This window comes from Lissotriton helveticus, chromosome 9 (genome assembly GCF_964261635.1).
Source record: "Lissotriton helveticus chromosome 9, aLisHel1.1, whole genome shotgun sequence".
Lineage (NCBI taxonomy): Eukaryota > Metazoa > Chordata > Amphibia > Caudata > Salamandridae > Lissotriton > Lissotriton helveticus.
This window is the reverse complement of record NC_136070.1, coordinates 341,070,701-341,091,058: the sequence shown is the minus strand read 5'-3', so window position 1 is coordinate 341,091,058 and position 20,358 is coordinate 341,070,701. Positions and strand designations below refer to the sequence as shown.

At 42.6% G+C, this 20,358-nt stretch overlaps 1 protein-coding gene across 2 annotated transcripts in view; it reads left to right on the top strand.

Annotated features, from left to right (window-relative positions):
* The window catches only part of TC2N (tandem C2 domains, nuclear), a 255,478-nt gene that overhangs the window by 20,217 nt on the left and 214,903 nt on the right, over positions 1–20,358 (top strand). Inside the window, exon 1 of one of the 2 annotated variants that reach the window (XM_078660066.1) lies at positions 12,837–12,917. The exons of the other annotated variant lie outside the window; for it this stretch is intronic. The gene's annotated coding sequence lies outside the window, so the exon portion shown is untranslated. Of the gene's footprint in view, positions 1–12,836; positions 12,918–20,358 lie in introns of those variants that run through there. 2 annotated transcript variants of the gene reach the window in all.

The window sequence follows — 20,358 nt, the reverse complement described above, 5'->3', positions numbered from 1 at the left end:
CTGACTTGTTAAAAGTTTTCTCCTCGTGGCTCTCGGAAGCCGGGCGCCAGTCAGGGGGGTAGAGGTGCGGCCCCTCCCTGGGGGTATAAGGGGCGGGGGTGACGGAGGGCGCTTTAAATCGAAAGGCAGGGGGGTGTATATGTTTTGCCGTCGCTCCTTCGCTTGGCTCCGCATCGAACCTCAGCTCGCGCGGCTGAGTCACTCGTGCGCACAGTCTGGTGAAAGCCTGAGAGAGCGGCGGCAGCATGCAGTGCACGCGGGACCTGGATTTGTACCTGAGCTCGGCGCTCTGCTTGCTGGGCGTCCTCCTGCTAGTCAAACAGAAGTTCACCCCAGCCACCTACGTGCTGAAGAAGCAGACGTACATCTCTGTGCCCGCCAAGTTCGGCTGGTTCCTGCAGGAGCTGCCCTCGTTCCTTGTGCCCTTTCTGCTGGTGCTCTGCAGCCCGCACCCCGGCTCCCCCGGATGCAGGCTGCTGCTGCTCACCTTCTGCGCCCACTACTTCCACGGGTAAAGACGGACTGGCAAATTATCGTAACCGGCTCAGTGGGGTTCGTAGATGAAATGGACAAAATGTATGCAGCTGATTCAAATTTACCTTAAGGTGGTTAAGAGGCTGTGATACTCCAGTTCACTGGTACTCATTTTATCAACCTCAGGAGGACGTAATGGCGAGTTGTTCCCTCAAGTATTTTTCCCACGACTTTGCTGCTTCTAGAGTTCTCTTTACGAGGTTCATGCCCGCGAGTTCTGAGTAGAAAAAATACATGTGTGAAGAAAGCTCAAAGAAGGAGAGTGTGTGCTGTCGTGATGAGTGAATGATTATTGTACCGTAAGTCACAGGGTCAAATACCCAGAAGGACTTCACTGCCTTTCATCCTTTTGAAGTAAGTAAAATGATTATCAATTTCTATTTGGCAATATTATTTATGTAAAAAAAGGTCTTTGTACCATACTTTGGATAAAAGTAATAAATATAACTGATTATTTCAAATTCCCATTTGAACTTCTTCTATCAAATGTATTTGATTTTCTAAGTCTTGGGGTGCCGGGCACGTTACTAGTCAGGATGAGGATGCATTGTGAGAGCTCTGGGAGTGTCTTGGATCTGAGGCATGAGTCACTGTAAGTGGAGACTTGGGTGCGTCGCAGAGTCTGTGAATGGGTCTGTACTTGGACAGTTGTGTATGCAGACTGCATTATGAGAGGTTCCTTTGATACATAGTGTAGATGTCAATGATGTTGCATTATATGCCCCCCCACCGAGCTATGTAAATATGTGGCAAATAACATCGACTCTTCCAGTCTTCCTGCAACAAAATCTCTCACGCACGCACTCTCTTCTCTCTCACGCACTCACTACTCTCTCTCACGCACTCTCTCCTCTATCTCTCTCTCATTTTTTCAGATGTTGTCAACCTGCATGTGTCTTTCACGATGCTCTGATGTCCCTCGCCGTTAGTCACAGCCTGAGCCACCCCATCATTTCTTTGACATCTGTGGTATCCAGGTTTGTCTACTGACAGCTGTACTTGTTGTTCGTCGTGACAAGCAGCCCAGCTAGCATCATCTGTTTGTGTTGGAAGCTTGCCCTGCCTGACCTTTGCTGCACCTGTTGGCCTAAATCGCACATATTTCCTTGAGCTGTATCTGCATGATGCTAAACCATACCTTTTCTGTGCTGCAGATGTTAGGAAACGTATGACATGTTATATTCTTGTGCGAATTTCACGTTTCCACTTGCTTGCAAGAGAACTGCAGGTTAGCAGCACAAGGTATTCATACAGTTTCTCAATTCACGTAATACCACAGAGCATGCCGCCGATTAATTTATCTAATTTCACAGTTAACAGAGATTAGCTGACATACAGGTAACTCAGTATTTGTTGTTTACACAAGCTATTCACTCATGTAAAAAGAACGTTGCACACGCCTGATTTTTTGTGGAGAGATGTTGGAATTCTTTCTTTTGAAAACTTACAAAGGTTATCAACATTTTAGTGTGGAGAACTTTTTGTGTTCATCACTTCAGACGAATGTATATTAATTTCCTTATGATGCTGGAAGCCTCTGTCTGCGTCCAATCAAAAGATAGCTCAGCGGGTTAATCTGCCTGCTGCCAAGAATTATGTGCAATCTGCATTTCAAGAGTTTTGCTGATCCGGGCGGATTGAATACTTTTCATTCAGAGGTCGGTGACTCCAGTACTACTTTTGACCTCTGATCACAACTAGGGGCTAATTCTGTTTCCGATGAAAATCCCTGTTGTGGCCTGTTACGCATGACGACTTCTCACAAATTGTTCTGTGGAAGAGACACAAGGGGGTGCTGTGCTTGCTTCCCTGCCCCCTGGCTGTGCTTGCTTCCCTGCCCCCTGGCTGTGCTTGCTTCCCTGCCCCCTGGCTGTGCTTGCTTGCTTCCCTGCCCCCTCGCTGTGCTTGCTTGCTTCCCTGCCCCCTCGCTGTGCTTGCTTGCTTCCCTGCCCCCTCGCTGTGCTTGCTTGCTTCCCTGCCCCCTCGCTGTGCTTGCTTGCTTCCCCGCCCCCTCGCTGTGCTTGCTTGCTTCCCCGCCCCCTCGCTGTGCTTGCTTGCTTCCCCGCCCCCTCGCTGTGCTTGCTTGCTTCCCCGCCCCCTGCTGTGCTTGCTTGCTTCCCTGCCCCCTCGCTGTGCTTGCTCGCTTCCCTGCCCCCTAGGTGTGTGGGTGTGGCTCTCCTAGGTGTGTGTGGCTCTGGGTGTGGCAGTAGGGTACAATAGGTCTTACATTTGCGAGAGATTAAGCTGTTGGCAATGTAAATGACAATGCAATTTATTTATCTGTTTTCAAAACCAACACACAAATAAAAATGTTGTCATTTACAATGCCAATAGCTCTAACTTTTGCAAAGGCGAAACCGTTGCATTGTAAATGCTTGTTTTAATAGTCCCCACTGCCAAGTTTGCGCACGTGTTTTGACGTGCCAGCAGCCACAATGTGGACTCAAAGTCCTGTGCGCGTGCTTAGGATTGAAAATTGGCTGTGTCCGTTTATCACCTGGTGTCTGTCGCGAGGTCAAGTCTTTCGCATTTGGAATGGGCTGTGAGCTGGAGCGCTGTACCAATGATGATTGACACACTTGGCGCTGGGTGTAGTGCAGGAAGGTGACGCGTGTGTTAGTAAGGTTGAAAAGGCATTGTGGCGCTAATTTCCCTGTTTTGAGCACGCGTGTATTTCCTAAACTTACCCACCTGCCAACTCCTGGCACGCAAGTCCCAGCGCAGGAAAGCACGCGCCCGGAAAAACATTATTACATGTCGTGCAGTGGAATATTATGTAATTCGCAGTGTAACGAGGAAGGGAGGGTCAGAGAGCGAGGCTTGGGGGTCAGCTCCAAATAATACAGGATATCCATGGCAAGGATCCTCGTGCGCAGTGAAAGCCCAGCTGCTGTTATGATCCCGAAAGGAGTTCAGTAACATTCGGCCCTCCAGTTGAGTGTGGAACGACCCCCCTCCCCCCTTTCTGTTTCCACCTCCCTTGGCATTACAGCAGTGTACAGCTGCAAAGTTTTTGCACGTGAGCGCGGCGCAGTAGTTTTCACAGGACCTTAGCTGAGCCTCTTCTTATCTCTGCACTTCAGATGAAGGGCCTTCCACCACCTCTCCACTAACCTGAAACAAAAGCATCAGTGTAATGGGCTGTGATGTGGGTGTTATGATGGTATTTCACTGTGATTTACGTTCTGACGTGCTAGAGTGCCACAGCTGGAATAATATGGGTGTGATTTCGGGCCAGTTATTGAACGACTGATTAGGTCAGCTGAAGGTCGTCTCTCTGTGGGTGGATGTACAATACACCATCCTTACAGCTTATCCGCGTGGAGCCTTACTCAACACGTAAGATGCTTGTAAGTCAATATATCAAGGTAAATAATGTTGACCTATAATAATATTTCATTCAGTACGTGATCTAAAACTACATCATCATAATAACTATATAATTACAGTTCCTAACTCCACCTGTGCTTACTTTGTCATTCAGTGGTTAGGTCAATATTGTGGTTGCAATTCTATTGTCATCTGATATTACAGTTGCTATACGTGGTTAAACCCTGCATCCAAATGGTGCATTTGAGGCACACTATTGGTGCCAGCTGCAAGTCCACCATTGTACTTAATTTAGAATACCACTAGGCAGGTGACACTGCTGGTGTAGCCCTCAATTTTCCATTAGTGGTTTTAGGTGACAAGCTGGTGCCACCATCTTAGGTGTGATAAGGAAGTGCTGCTGCTAAACAGTGGTACTCTTGATGAAGCCCGTGGGTTTTACTGCTGATGCTCTTCAGCCAAACATGAACGAGCCTCTGATGTACTCTGTAAAAGTGACAATCCAGGATGAAAAGTTGGTGAGACGACGGAATGGCACCCGCAAACCTTCTGCCGAGGCTCTGCATCAGTGCGTAGAGCGTCGTAGGCACAACACTGAGCAGTAGGCCAGGGACATGCTCACCAACCCATACCCACCCCACAATTGTATTGTATTGTGACTTATATAACAGCCCACTAGCTGTGTGATCAAATGAGGTGTGGCGCAGACCTCCTTCTACCTAGGTCCCCTCTGAAATGGAACATTTTGCTACTGTTATTTACATTCACATTTTTATTGAAGACACAACACCCACTGCTATGGGCTTGGAAGGCCAGACCAATTAATATTCTCGCAAGAAATATTAAAATAAACAGATGACTGACACCAATATTTAATAATAAAACCAATTACTGGAAGTAATGTGGGCAGCTACATTTACACCAACAATATTATTTTATAAGATCTGTGTTGGGGGCGTGCACCCTCTGAGTGTGGGGATAAAATGTGTATTGGGAAGACATAGAATAGCTGTAATGCTTTTAGAACATTCCACCCATTGAGGGCAGAATATTCCACACTAAGCAGTGAGAAATAGGAAGACGCGTTTGGTAATGGAGCAGAGAGCTTGTCATTATTGGTCTTCTACACTTATTCTGTCATTGGTGGGGCTCACATTGCAGTGTTCTCATTGTGTGATGTCACATGCTCCTGTGTAATGAATATATCCTTTTTAGGTCTCACCTAGCGTTGCTGCGCGCATGCGCTACTCGGTATGCAAGATATATTGTGGATGAGGGGTTTTCAGAAGAGGACTTGAAGCCCTGCCCCTCAATTTCATTGGCTGGCGTCATCGTTTATTTAAAACACTGGCCTCGGATTGGAACTGAGCCCTTTTTGTTGCCGCCTTTACCCATTTCGTCCAGCCCATCGGGACTGGATCGTCTGCTTCACGGCTGTCGTGAAGCAATTTCTTATCTTTAGGGGGCCATCTGTATCTAATTAGTTCATTGCTTGTTTCATTCCGCAGAGCGAGCTTTAGGGAGCCATCTGTTTCTAATTAGTTCATCGCTTGTTTTTGTTAGGAACTAGGTGCGTGCCCACATTATTGTAAAATGCTACCATGAGTCGCTGTTTCAGATTGCGTGCTTTGAAGCCCGCTCCCAATCCTCGAAGTCCGGCCGGCCAGATATCACCTGCCGGCAATGTATTAAAATCATATTATGGGCACGGGACAGATCCGATGATACATATTAATGTCAACAGGATTACGGCTCAGTTCCTCGCTTGTTTTTGTTAGGAACTAGGCGCGTGCCCACATTATTGTAAAATGCTACCACGAGCCGCTATTTCAGATTGTCAACAAAGCCCCATTTTTTCCAGGAGCTTTAGGGGGCCATCTGTTTCTAATTAGTTCATCCCTTGTTTTTGTTAGGAACTAGGCGCGCGTCCACATTATTGTAAAATGCTACCATGCGCCGTTATTTCAGGTTGTGTGCTTTGAACCTCGCGTCCAATCCTCAAAGCCAGATATCGAGTGCCGGCGATGTATTAAAAACATATTATGCACACAGAACGGATCCGATGACACATATTAATGTCAACAGAATTACGGCTCAGTTCTTGTCAGTAAAACAATACTGCATAGTTTAACTACCCAGAGCAGACGAGGGAAAGTCACATTGAAGAAAAGAACCAGCATGGAGGAACGAGCAGCAGTCGCCCGGAAGCGTCAAGGGCAGCTGAGGCGGTGGGCGGGGGCCCCTCCCAGGCAACAGGGACATGAAAACACAACATTAACTTATCCCCTGTCAGACCTGTTTCATGTCCTCCTGTTAAGGGAAAGTATTCTGGGTCCATTTTACTTGGGAAGGATGGGGCTTTGAATGTAGCAGCAGCCTTGTGCTCTGCGGTAAATATATCTAGTGAGTTTGGCAAAAATCCAAAAAACATTCGGAATTTCGGCACCCCACCCATAGTACGCCACCTGCTCAACAACACCGTTGTCTATGACGTATACAGCGTTAAGATGAAATTAAAATTTTCTGCAATGAGAAAAAAAAGATGCAAATGATTCAAGTATTCTCAGGCACATGCGCTGGAGTTTTTCAGACTCTGGGGTGTATTAAGCAAACCCCAAAACAGAGGCGTTGCGCATGGGGCCCCAAGCCTCCAGGGGACCCCCAACCCTTCAAGTGGTCCAATTCAGCCCAAGACCAATGAAAACCTGTGAGATATTGGGGTTTCGGGGCCCTCATTGCATTGTGTGTGTGGGGGGGGGGGTCATCATTTTCTTCTATGGCACTGCCGAACGACCCCCTCTGACCTGGAAGTTAACAGCTGAGCCAGCAATACAGAAACAAACAAGGTGGGTTGAAGAGTTACGAGATGTTTGGACCCACCCCAGCAGGAGGCATCTTCCTTCCCATGCAGAGGATCACGGAGAACAGAACCGAGAGGCCTGGTGATAATTTCCCCATTTCAATCAAAACAAATGGCAAACTGTCTGTGTTCTGTAGCGCTGCATATTTACACAGCCCGAGATGTACAGCAAGACCCTCTTTGTCACATATGTGACGGGCCCAAAAGGAAAAATAAGTATCACTCACAGCGAGGTCTGAGAGGCTGGTGGCCTTCCGTATTTCAGAAGTGACGTCGTTCGAGGACAGATCTCTCCTTATTCTTCTGGGGGTTTGTGTGGTCGCTGCGACAGCTCCAGGGCAACTGGGAAACGTCTCCTTTCCAAAAGCCCTCACCTTTAGCCCTACTCTGAGGGTTGATTGAATAGTGTCACTGGTCACTATGATACTATGACTTCTGTATATTCCACATGTAGACAAAAAGGTGCTACAATGCCGCGCTAATGGCAGATTGAGCACTATACAGGAGTAATTAGCAATGTCTATTAGTGTTCCCTGGTTGTCTCTGGTGGCGCCTCGCAAAATGATGTTTATTTTTTTTTAAATGTGGCGAGGTACCTTAAAGGGTTCACTTGGTGTGGGCCCTTCACAAATTTGCTGCAGCCATGGCAGCGCGTGCAGCACCCACGAGCCCGGGCCGCGTGGTATAATTTCTTTGTAGTGGTCAGTGGAGGCAATGATGTAGCAAGTCCGGTCACCGGTCGTACTGCAAGCAAAGTCCCAGCTCCCAAAGTACTGGTTTGGGTAACAAAAGATTGCCATGATTGGGGCACAGTGAGCCCGCTGCTCCCCTAGGCCTCGATGCCACTTCACTTGCTCCACTAATAAGAGTTTTGCCTTTAAAGACCTGATTTAGAGCTTCTTGTTGGGGATAATTGCCACAAACGTGACACAGACCCCGTCTACCTTATTACACATGCATTATATACCATGGCCCTTGTAGTATGAGGGAAGGGACTGTGCTCAATCACAAACGCGACAGGTATCCCGTCTGCCATATTAGAAGAGTATTATATTCTGTGATGCTGCAATACAATATAAATGTCTGCAGTTTGTGATGGAGTAGCCCGTCCTCCAAACTCTAAATCAGGACCAACCGCCAGTCAGACAATAGCATCACCTGCACCATGATGCCACATCGGCAGGGCCGGACTGGGAACCAAAACTGGAAAAAAATAGGTTTACAGGGTTTTATGTGGGATGATAAAGCTGGGGAGACTCTCAAAGGGGTGTGGCTAATGTAATTAAGGGCATGGCTTAAAAACACGTACGCTAAAAATGTGTGCTTAGGATAGTGTGCCACGCGGCTTGTCTCGCATTTACGCAAGTTTAAGCTATTGGCATTCTAAATGCCTTTTATTTATCTTTTAAAAATGAAAGCTTAAATAAAAGGCATTGTTATTTGCAATGTCAATAGCTCAAACTCGCATAAATGTGATACCTAATGCATTGCAAATAGAAGACATCTTCCACAAATGGGGGAAACCAGAGCTAATTTTTTTTTTTTTGCAAACTCAAGCAATTGCAAATGCCTTATAGAAATGATAAGATTAGCGCCGGGTAAAGTGCGGGGAGCCCCTGGCAAGGCGACATTGGCACTGCCGAGCTGGGCGCAGCACTCAAGGCGCTCTCCAGTGAGTTACCACAGGGCTCTGCCCCCAACACACTCTTTTTTGTTTTTTACTATAATAAGCGCGGCACCGTCTTCACGGACACCGCGCTATGCAATGCAAAAGGTGTTGCTTTTGGTATTGTAAATAACAATGCCTTTTAATTTTTTAAAGACATTGCCATTTGCAATGTCGATAGCTCAGAATAATGTCATTGCGAGACCTATTGCATTGTAAATGCATGTTGGTAATCGGTACCAATCTTTAAATGTATACATAAGTATACATATGTGAAAAAGTAACCTGTGAATTACATTGCAAACCCGTTATAACTCACCTGAAATAAGGAAACTAAAGATGTGTTTTTATACATAGATTGCAGGCTTCCGTGTAATATAGACAGTGTAATGCACCTGCATTGTATATATTAGGGGTCTAATATACCGCCCAGTGATCCTGCAGACTAGAGAGTGCAAGAGTGTTTAAAACACATTTTCAGAGATCATAGAACATTATCTGTGAGCGTTTTACATCTTTCTTGTTCCCTAAAATAACATAATTGCAAAAGTCCTAGGGCAATGTACGAATCACATAACAGTTTGTGTATCTTAGCTGCATACAGCTTTAGCTGTCTTCGGGCCAGGCCTATTGTTCCAAGGCTTTACATATACATAAAGTGAGTTTTGAGTCAGCCCTTGTTCATAAACTGGATTGCTTTGCTGTCTTTCTCAGTTGTCTGCTCTTGATTCAGTGGCTTTCTTCCACACAATTGTGTTTGTTTCCTCCTTCCCACCTCTCCAGAGCAGGTTGGTCTCTCAGTGTTCTGATTGGATGAGTTGAATCCTTCCATGGTATACCCTTATTTTTGGTTTTCAGCACTCCATGGCAGTGCATCTGTTTCCCTGCTCGCCCACCTTTTTCCTTTGTATCACCTCCCAACATGCTTGCTTTCTTTTCCCACCCAATGCTCTCCGTATTGATCCCCATTCCACTAGATGTGTTTCTTTTTTTTCATTGTATGTTTTATTTTGGGGGGGGCGGGCAGCTCGGAAGTAATGCCTTTTCATTTGCTTTATTTTACGCACTTTGAGCACACTTTTTTGCAAATTTTATTTACTGTTCTAACATGGGCATCCGTCATGTTCAAGCATTAAATTAACAATGACTGTCATGCGTTAAGGCGCGTGCACCCATCATGATGCATTCATTTGCATCGTTGCACATCTTTGAATAGTTTTTTTTTTTAGAAAACTCATTCCAAGATTGACAGTTATACGTGTGCATGAATCTTGACACCTGTTTGCATGCCACTGTCAATAAGCATTGGCAAAGCCAATAGCTCGGAATGTATGACCTATTGACCCTGCTAATAACTAAGGAGTTATTGGGGAAAAAAGGATATTTTTTTAGCAAATAAAGACACAAACATCCTTAGTTTGTTGTGTCTGTATACCACAAGGAACACAATGGATGAGTTCAGGCTTATTTATGAACCTGACAAACTATTTTGTAAAAAAATAAATATATATATATATATATATATATATATATATGCAAAAAAGAAGGAGAGTACTCTGGGTAGTTCCCAAGTTTAGGTGGAAGGCAGCTCCTGTATAGAGCACCCTCAACACCAGCGACACTCTAAATTTTCTCACCTCAAATGTCTGCGTTTCTATCAAAGTTTTTAAGTATAGGATTAGCACAGTGCTATCCACGCCGAATTAGAAATGGACAAAGTCTTTTGCCATTTGTACAGCAAAGTCTTTAAGCATAGGATTAGCCCAGTGCTATTTACGCCGAGCTGTAAAATGACAAAAGCCATTTACCACTCCAGGCATAATATTACAGCTTTGGATTGGTAAAATACCATCCAAGCCAATCTGAAATGAATAAAAGCAACCGCTGACACGTGTTTCACTGTCATTACAGCTCTTCAGAGAGGTTTAGCTCTGTCCAGACACAAGGGAGCACCCAGTATAAGTCAAAACAATTCCCTTGCAGGCATAGCGTGACGCATAAATTATGCAAAAAAGAAGGAGAGAACTCTGGGTAGTTCCCAAGTTTAGGTGGAAGGCAGCTCCTGTATAAAGCACCCTCAACACCAGCGACACTCTAAAATTGCTCACCTCAAATGTCTGCTTTTCTATCAAAGTTTTTAAGCATAGGATTATCACAGTGCTATCCACGCAGAGATAGAAATGGACAAAGTCTTTTGCCATTTGTACTGCAAATTCTTTAAGCATAGGATTAGCACAGTGCTATCCATGCCGAGCTGTAAAATGACAAAAGCCATTTACCACTCCAGGCACAATATTACAGCTTTGTATTGGTAAAATACCATCCAAGCCAACCTGAAATGAATAAAATCAACCCCTGACACGTGTTTCGCTGTCATTACAGCTCTTCAGAGAGGTTTATGTTTTCCAGACACAAGTGTCGCTGGTGTTGAGGGTGCTCTATACAGGAGCTGCCTTCCACCTAAACTTGGGAACTACCCAGGGTTCTCTCCTTACAGGTTCTCTCCTTACTTACAGGTAAGTAAACATTTAAATAAATAAAACAAATTTTGTTGCGTGCACTGCATCGCATTTGAGGATGCAGTGCACTCAACGAAATTTGTTTTATTTATTTAAATGTTTACTTACTGGGAAGCTCTGTAATCCATACATTACTACCTCCCACCCTGCCCCTTCGCCTCCCTACGTCACCGCCCTGCAGGTACTCCCACTGCCGGCCGCGGCTGCAATAAAGGGGAAATATTTTCCTCTCTAGCATGGATCCCTAATTCAATCGAAGTCGGTGTATCAAAGGGACAACATAACAACAGGGTTGTGTTGCTTTGCTTAGAAGGGATGCAGGAATCATAGCATCTCTCTTGGAAGGAAGGTATTGTCCCCAACCAATGGAAGCAGTGAATTTCTCTGTGTGATTCAGTGTGGTTGCAAACATGATGCTTACTGCTCCTCCATCTGAGGCAAGAAGAGCTCCAGACTGGAACCCCACCCTCCATAAGAGTATGAGGTTAGAGTGCTCATCTCCCATCCTTTCTAATGGCCTTAATGGCCTATATTATCTCTCTCGCCCTCCCCTTCTGACCAATCATTTGCAGTCTTCGAATGTATGGACATTTCATGAACAGTACTTGCCAGCCACTCACATTTAGCCAATGCTGTGCAGTTAGATCATCAGCAACAGACATTGCATCTATTACACATCTGGCCAGACAACTATGGCATTGCAAAGTTGCCTCAACAGCAGTATTGAGCAGGGTTGTTACACCATTGATGATCAGCTGGATAGATGATAGTTCTGTGAGGCACTCCACATACAAAGTCCATTATACTGTATTGATAGGTTCATCACTGCGTATTTCTGTCTTCAATGCCACTGCTTCCTTCCATTTCCAAAATACTGTGTATTCAATATGTTTCTCTATAAAATTAAATCATTCAGCATCTAAAATTAGTGTTTTGCGAATTCTCCTTCTTCTGCTTTCTGAAGGATACAAAGGGATTTATCAACTTACTTGAAGATATGCGAATAGGGACACCTAATTTTAAATTTTATGCAATTATCACCAAGAAAAGTCTATTATGGTAATTATATTTGCTATATATGAAGACAAGTCATTGGGGAATAGAACTTTATATATGATTCCAAATCAAGAGGGTCCCTCTAAAGTAATCAAGAACGCCAATTTAGACTAATTAATGAACTGTTAATGACGTCTTATCCGTGCTGCTGTACAATTCACGGGCGGTATCTCCAGTGCTCCATAGAGCTAATGTTATAGTAAAGGGCAGTATCAGACATGATTAGCAGAGCTACTATCTTTTAATGTAACCTGCACTCATTCAATGCCTTAAATGGACAGGTACTGTCCAGTACTCGGTACCTGCACTTCTTTAATATGAATCAGTGAGTACCAGCACTTCTCAGCACTGCTGCAATACTTTTGATGAGAAAGTACCTGTTCTTTTTGGGAGCACACAGGTATTCTGCAAGGCCGGAATGATAATACTGGGCATCAGTCATTTCCCCAGGAGACTAGAAGGGTGGTGGCTGATTTTGTTACTGGGGGCTGTTTTTGTTCTGGGGGCCAGTTTTGCAGCAGCCCTCAGGAACAAAATCAGCAGGCCAGTATAATACGCTCATCACTTACTTTCGTTTCCAGCCTCCTTGTGTTTTGAAATCTGCTACGGTTTTAAAAACGCCCACTGCAGATCTCCTCGTATATTCTGCAGTTATCGGGCAACAATAAAAGTATCAGATATCGCTGGTGATTAATCTTCCTGCAGGATCGAGCTCGGAGTTTTGTCCAGTAGCAGTTTTGACTTATCTAAAGTAGTGAACAGGGTTAATATGCCTGCTGCATAGAACGTGTACCACACCATAGAACTGTATTTTATGTGCATGGCTCAGTGGGTTACTGCTTTTGTCACAGAAATCCTTTTGTTACTTTGCAGGTCATAAGTTACAATCATAATCCAGCAGAGTGAGCTATGAACTGCCAGCAAAGAGCTGCATGCAAACTGCATGGTACAGGTTGGAAAATTATGTTTTTTCCCGGCATTTCATTATCCTAATGTGGCCAAAAAGGATTTGTTTGGGTAGAAATACATTCTTATTAGTAAAGCCAACCTCTGTGTTACATTTTGAATTGTGAGTTTGTGCTTCTCCAGACCAGGCACTCTTAAAAATGCTGACCAGTAAGGGTGACAGTGAATCCTACATCACGTAGTACTCATTGTCTTATGTAACGTGTTTTATTCATTTACACACATATTATACTTTGTCTGTGTGTGTGATGGGATTTGCTCTGACACCCTACACTGGTATGACTGTGACTATAAAACAAATTAAATACATATGAGAGAGGGGCTATGGAGAGATGAGGGACACTGTTGGAGGGTGATGGTCTCTACAGGATGTGAGAGTGATGAGAAGAGCGAATGTGGGGTCAGGCCATCACCATGTCACGGCCAGACTAAACCTAAAGCTGAAGAAGGGATAGATGGAACCGACAAACCAACAACATCCTTCTAAAATATGCACAGAAACAGAGTGAATACTCAGTCACTTTCAGTAACAAGTTTCAAGTCCTACAATAACTAGAGGATGACAGAAACCAAGTAGAAATCAAGACGGAGAAGATCAAGGAAACAGTGGCATCCACCTGCAAGGAGATACTGGGTCCCCAGAAACACCATCATAAACACTGGATCTCCACTGAGACTCTCTGCAAAATCCAAGCGAGAAGGGAAAGAAAGCTGCAGTCAAAATCAGCTGAACAAGAGCAGAAAACGTGAAAGCTCGAGGCGATTACACCAAAACCAACAAGGAAGCAAAGAGAAGCTTAAGAGTAGGCAAGCGAAGATTCATCAGTGGCCTTGCCACAGTAGCCCAGGAAGCAGCAAGCCATGGAAACTTGAAAGAACTCTACGACATTACAGAGAGACTCTCCAGCAGATGCACCAAGCCAGAAAGACCTAATAAAGGCAACACTTGGAAGACTTTCATGGGTAATAATGGTCAACAATGAAGATTGGTGGAGCATTTTGAATACTGCTGAACCAGCCCATGCCGTATTCTCCATCAAACATGCAGCCCGTACTTGCCAATTGACTGCCGCAGACCAACCAAGGAAGAAATATGGCAAGCCATCAAACATCTGAGAAATGGGAAGGCAGCAAGACCTGACAACATTCCTGGAGTGGCACTGAGGGCAGATATTAAAACATTAGTGGACATGCTCTACCCCGTGTTTGGAAGGATCTGGGAAGAGGAAAGGTGCCTTCTGACTGTAAGGAGATATATCTGATCAAGAAAGGAGTACCTGCGCAATCTACAGAGGGATAACTCTTCTATCAAACCCAGGCAAAGTGTTCAATAGAGTCACCCTGAACAGAATGAAGAAATAAGTTGATGCTCTGTTGTGTGACCAGCAAGCTAGCTTTCGCAAAGGTGGATCCCAGCCATAATGCAAAATACTTCATAATTGGGATGTTGGGGAGGCCGCCTTCTAGGTGGCCAGTCCCAAATCCGAAACGATGGCAGATGGGCTGAAGTCCGTGCGCCATCGTAATGAGGCCCTATATCTCAACCATGATTCAACTTCTAACCGTCATTGAGTTAATTTTTCGAACTAGTTTTGTCACCCACCAAGATGATTTGAGTTCCATTGGCGTAAGACTGGAATTGAAATCTCATCATGCCCAATGATGACTTAGTATTACCAACCTACTCAATATTTCAGAAGCTTCAGAAAAACTACAAAGCTGAACTTACCTTAGGCTTGAAACATCCAAAATCCAGCCCAAAAGAGCACTCAAGCAATCCCCAGATGTCACTGCAATGGCTTAGTACAAAGTCCCACTAACACTTTGTGTGACAATCGCTCTTTGCACTCACAAGAGCCAGCAATCATTCTTGGTCGCTCGCAGAAACTTGAAGAGATGTTCTTATTTCACAAATTCCTTGGTGAATAATTTGCTCCGATTCACCCAGCCTTACTCTCAAACTGTGATGTTTGTTCCCCCTGCTAAACAACTCATTCAAACCCACTCTGGTCTCTCTATATCCTACCTCTCAGTCTAGTCCTCTCTTCTTTATCCCCCTTTGTTGTTTTAAAATCCTGTTTCATTTCTACTTCTTGCTTGTCATACACAAAAATCTTAATTTTCTTTTCTTCAATAGGGGTTCTATAAGCGAGACTAAAGGCATAGTATCACATGTAACCTGTGACCCTGTAAAGACTCAAGTCCACATGGTTGAAAATCCCTATACACTACCTAACATCTTACAGTGTATATATAGAAGTTTCACAAAAATACCACATTCTATATGGGAACTATTTCACAATTAAAAAGTGTTTGGAATTATTTTTTATTTTCAAACATCAAATCCTATTTATGACAAAAGTTTAACAGGGCACATATTTCTGAAATCCTCTCTGGTCATATTTCTATCAATATCCATTATATTGACAAAAGCAAATGGCAGTTCATTGCACATTAAATTGGCATGATTTAAGTTGACCACCAAGTAGGTGTCAACAGTAAAAGTCAATGGGTCTGAGTCACCTAGGTAAAATGAGACGAAAGTCTAACTTTACAACTTTCGGCATTCACAAAGGGCATTTACTACCCGTAAATGCCTTTTGTGAATACCAAAAGTCGTAAAGTTCAACTTTTGGTATTCACAAAGGGCATTTACGAGTAGTAAATGCCATTTGTGAATACCAAAAGTCATAAAGTTAGACTTTCGTCTCAGTTTACCTATGTGAATCAGGTCCAATATGTTGTTTGGCAAGATGTCTACCACTTCTCCATGGCTGTATGATAAAAGCATAAGACAATTACAAACAGAGATAGAAAACAAGTTTTAATGCATCAATGCAAGAGACCATGCTTTTTGTTCGAGTTTATGAGTTCAACATCCAACATTTAACTTTTATCTAAGAAACCTTACATGCTCATGGACAATATATCATGGCAATTCTTGCACCCCAATTTTTTGCAGAACCCTACAGATTTCATTTTTATTATAAAGGTTTATTTACATTAAAGGTATATGAAATCAAAGGTAATCCAAATCAGAATTTAAAAGAATATTCCTATGTCATTTGTTATTTAACAAATTCTCTCTTTTAAAATATATCTTTAATAAAAATGAATCCTCCTAATACCATCCAGCACAGCTCATCAAGATAACATCACTTTGTAAGACATATTATTTTAACTTTTCTTCTAATTGTGATTTAGTGATGCACAGCGTAAAAAATATTGATTCCGTCCCCTATGTTTTTAATGAGTTAACTCCTGTATTTTCTTAAGGTTTTTGGGGCGTTTGTTAGCTATTAGTTATTCCGCATAACCGCCAGGCTTACCTAAATATATGTCTCCAGTATGTTTACAATATTGTTAATTGATCTTTTCTTTCTTCATACCGTTAAAACATCCAACATTTTTCAATTTTGTTGTGCTACATATATAACATTGAAAGAATAGTGCTATAATATTTGTGAGGACTTAGTTGTTCAATCACTTAGATACAAAGAGAACACACCAAAATATAGACAGAAAAAGCTCATTAGTACTATTCACTCAAAATTCTGTTGGGGCTAGCTGCATTTTATAAAATAAATAAACAAATTAGATTTCTGACTAGGAAAATGGCATTGATGAAAGGGCAATGTCATCTGCTCCTTTAGTATGTTCAAGGCAGTGGAGATGTCTTGAGCATAAGATTTTTTGCATTACTTTCATCTGCAGCGTTTAACAATTTGTTTGCTACCTCAGGCAGAGCAGTCTTCATTTCAGGTGGAGAATTTCATATATCACACAGCCTTCATGTATGAGGTGATGATGTAGGTGCTGCTGCTTGTAACTGCTTTGTACCCATTTTTTTCTAATGAAGGGGAGCACTGCAACGGGACGGTCGTTGTAAGGATCAGACAGAACTATTGCTGTTTTTTGAGAATATGAAATGGTCTTCTTCAGAGTAGGAAATAGCAACCACTCTTTGAAAGAGAAGTGTATGTTCCAGAAGCACTCTCATCCAGAGGACGCTTATTAGAATCCGTCTGAGAGCTGTTCCAAGTGATCTGTCTGTGCGCTTAAGTGACTCCATAAACAAAAATTGGGGGAATGTTGGGTCAAGTCTGTGGCCGTTGAACTGCAAGACGGACTGATAAGTTCTGCAGGATGGGGTTGTCCTAATAAACACTTATTTTCTTGAATTGATGTGGAAGTGTATTCGGGTGAATACGGTGTGGGATGAAATTCTTGTAAAAAGTGGTCCAGGATATAGGTTTTGCTCTCTAGTCCTTCTCGCATTTGGGCCAATACCAGGTTTAGCAACCTCGAGAATATTTGACGGAATGACAATCCTTACAATCCAAACTTTACAAGTGAAAAATAATTGGGCAATACTGGCTCAACATTCCTGTGAGCACAGAAAGAATTTCTTCATATTTTTACCATAGTGATTCAGTTGTTTATGATGCTTAAATTCTGAGGTACACTAATGGACTGATGAGAGAAAGTTTCTGCCGTCTGCTCAGTGCCATTAACCTGATGCTCATACAGGCAGACAGAAAATTAGGGACATTTTTACCTTTGCTACATTTTCTTTAAAAAACTGGAATTCTGTTGCACTTCCCCACACTCATTGTACCACCTAAGGTTGGATAGACCACATATAAGTTAGAAGTGCAGAGAGGTATGCAATGTGCACAAGTACACTCCCATTCTTCATAGAGGATGTGAAAGAAGAGAAGCTGTCACATGCAAATCTGATTATTGTTTTTTAATTCTAATATTTCTTCAATATGTTAAGCATACAACTGCAGTTATTATTCAACTAGAAACATCCTCAGTCAAGGAGCTAGATAACAAAATCATATGTAAAGAAAGTTATACAAAATGTTAACTTTGCCTGAAGTTGCCTGAGGCATTTGCAAAAGACTGTTGATGAGATTTGAGATGGCTTTCTGAATCAGGCCCTCTGCATCAATGAAAGGCAAAGTAGGCATACGTGAATGTATGAAAGACTGTGTCAAAGAACATTCCCATGAATAGTTACACAGACCCTTTTGGCCATCATTAAAAATCCATCAGTGTGGTTTGTCTCAATTTATTGAAATGTTCTCTGAGCTACTTCTTCTCTGGCCAGAACTTAATTGGAAAGCAGGGTGGTGGTCTTGACATTTGTTCCACGTTTAATTATTAGCTGTCATATACGCTCAACTCCTCCTTATTTACTTATAAGATACTGTTATTCATCCTCAACCTTAACTGTACTGTCTCACTAGCAGAGACATTAATTTACCATCCAGCAGGTCCCAATTTCAATTTTTTAACTGAGCTCCAGACCCTTTTAGCCACTTTTTTTCTAAAACTGCTTATAGTCTGGTCCTATATGACCTAAAAGTCCACTTTGACAGAGAGGACTGCCCTGGTTTAACTACTTTTAAAGACCTAGCCTCTATGCTTGAGTTTCATCTTCTTTCCGAAGATCCCACCGACACAGACGTATATCATACTGATCTGCATTTTTCTAACTACCTTTCCTTTATCGCCCAGTCCCCCATTTCTTTGAGATGGACAGATCATCTAGCTGTTCCTTTTTCTTTACCTATTTCCCCTGCTTTAAAACACGATCAGCAGCGGCCGGCACAGGTAAGTGCAGTGGGCGGGGCAGGGCACGGCGGGGGGGGGGGGGGAAGCCGACAGACGACGGAATAGGTGTTATTTATTCATTTAATTATACCTATTCCGTCATCTGTTGTTGGTCTCCGGTTCACACTGCCTTCTCAGACAAATTTTGGGATTTTGGGGACAAGCACTGAGGATAAACGTCCTTGCCCTGAGTGGGGATTTTTTGTGAATCAGTTCGACGTTTTTTTGTTTCAGGAGACTTGGGCAAGAGACGACTATGCTAGGGTGGATTTTGTAATATTTAACATCCCAGCTACAACTAGAGAGAGGGGCAGATCGTCTGGATGTTTATCCATTTGGATCGCCTCTCATGTGGGCTGTACACCTACTCCCCTGACTACCCCCTCTAATGACATCCAATGTGTAATGCTTAGCTTTCCTTCTAAACTGAGGCTTGCCATTATTAATGTCAAAAGCTTGAGGCCATCCAGGTAAATCCGAAATTAGGTGCTCGAACCACACAGTTCCTCATTGTTAAGGAGGACTACAAATTAGAACCCTTTCTGGATGACATTCTACCCTTCACAGCAAGGAAATGATATGTTCAGTTCGTATATAGCACTTTACCCCTCCGGGCCTTCACTTCTAAATGGGCTGGACTGCCCCTACGTGGGTATCCTGCTTGTAATAACCAGGAGGAGACTGAACTGCATGTTCTATTATTTTGTATCGGGTATCAAGCAGCAAGGTGGTGTTGGAATATGGGGTTTGTGCAATGTATGGCGGCATTCAGAGTTTTGAAGTACGACACCTCCAAGCCCATTGTCTTCTCTGTCTCTCGATTTCTAAATGCAATGTGGCGGAGGAGATGGGCTTTTTTAGAAAAGGGAAAACAAATAAAAATTATTAGCCAGATTTCAGTATCAACACAAGTGTCCAATACATAGACTATCGTATTGTCTATAAATGGGAAACAACTTTTAAAGTTTTTATGTTGAATGTAGTTTTTTAATTGAATTTTGTAGTTTCAACAAATCATTGTATTACCACTGTTCTGTTTTATGCATTCAGTTTAATTATTTACACTAAATGAACTGATCTGCTACCTGGTATTTCTGCCCATGTACTGTGTTTTTTCCTTCCTCTCTCCATCTTAGCACTGAACCCTATTAGTAGATAATATTTTTAGAATTATACTGGGTTTTAGTGATTTTATGATGATTATTTATTATATAAATTTTAACCTAATATGAACTAAAAAAAATTCCGGTGCCTTACGGGTAGAATTTTAATGAGTAATTACATTTTTGCATTTAGTATTTTGTGGCCCCTAGACTGGAATAATAATTTATTGACTAATATGTTTTTATTGTTTGTTATTGAATACGTATTTATCCCTGTTTTCAAGTTTTATATTGTTGGGTATTGCAGTTTAAAGACTAAGGTCTAAGTAAACATTGCTTTTGACTGACTGACTGACTATTAGTGGAAAAGCTTTGTTGTTATGTGTAGACAAATCATCTCTGATGGAATAGGTCTCATTTGCACTGTATGTTTTACATTTATAATGCTGGTTCCTTTTATTTCTGTATACTTTTATGGTCCTAGTGACCGAAATAAAGGTTTTTGAACTGAACTGAAAAAAAGCTGTTTTAAAAAAAACGAATTAAAGCATTTTCGGTTACTTTTAAGAAAAGGAGGTAGGTTGTTTCACAGTTTAGCTCTATGTTTTCTGAAATTTCTTCCTCCCCATTTCTATCATTTGAATCTTTGTACCACAGATAGATTAAGGACAAAGATGGAAGTCTAGAAACAGGATAACATTT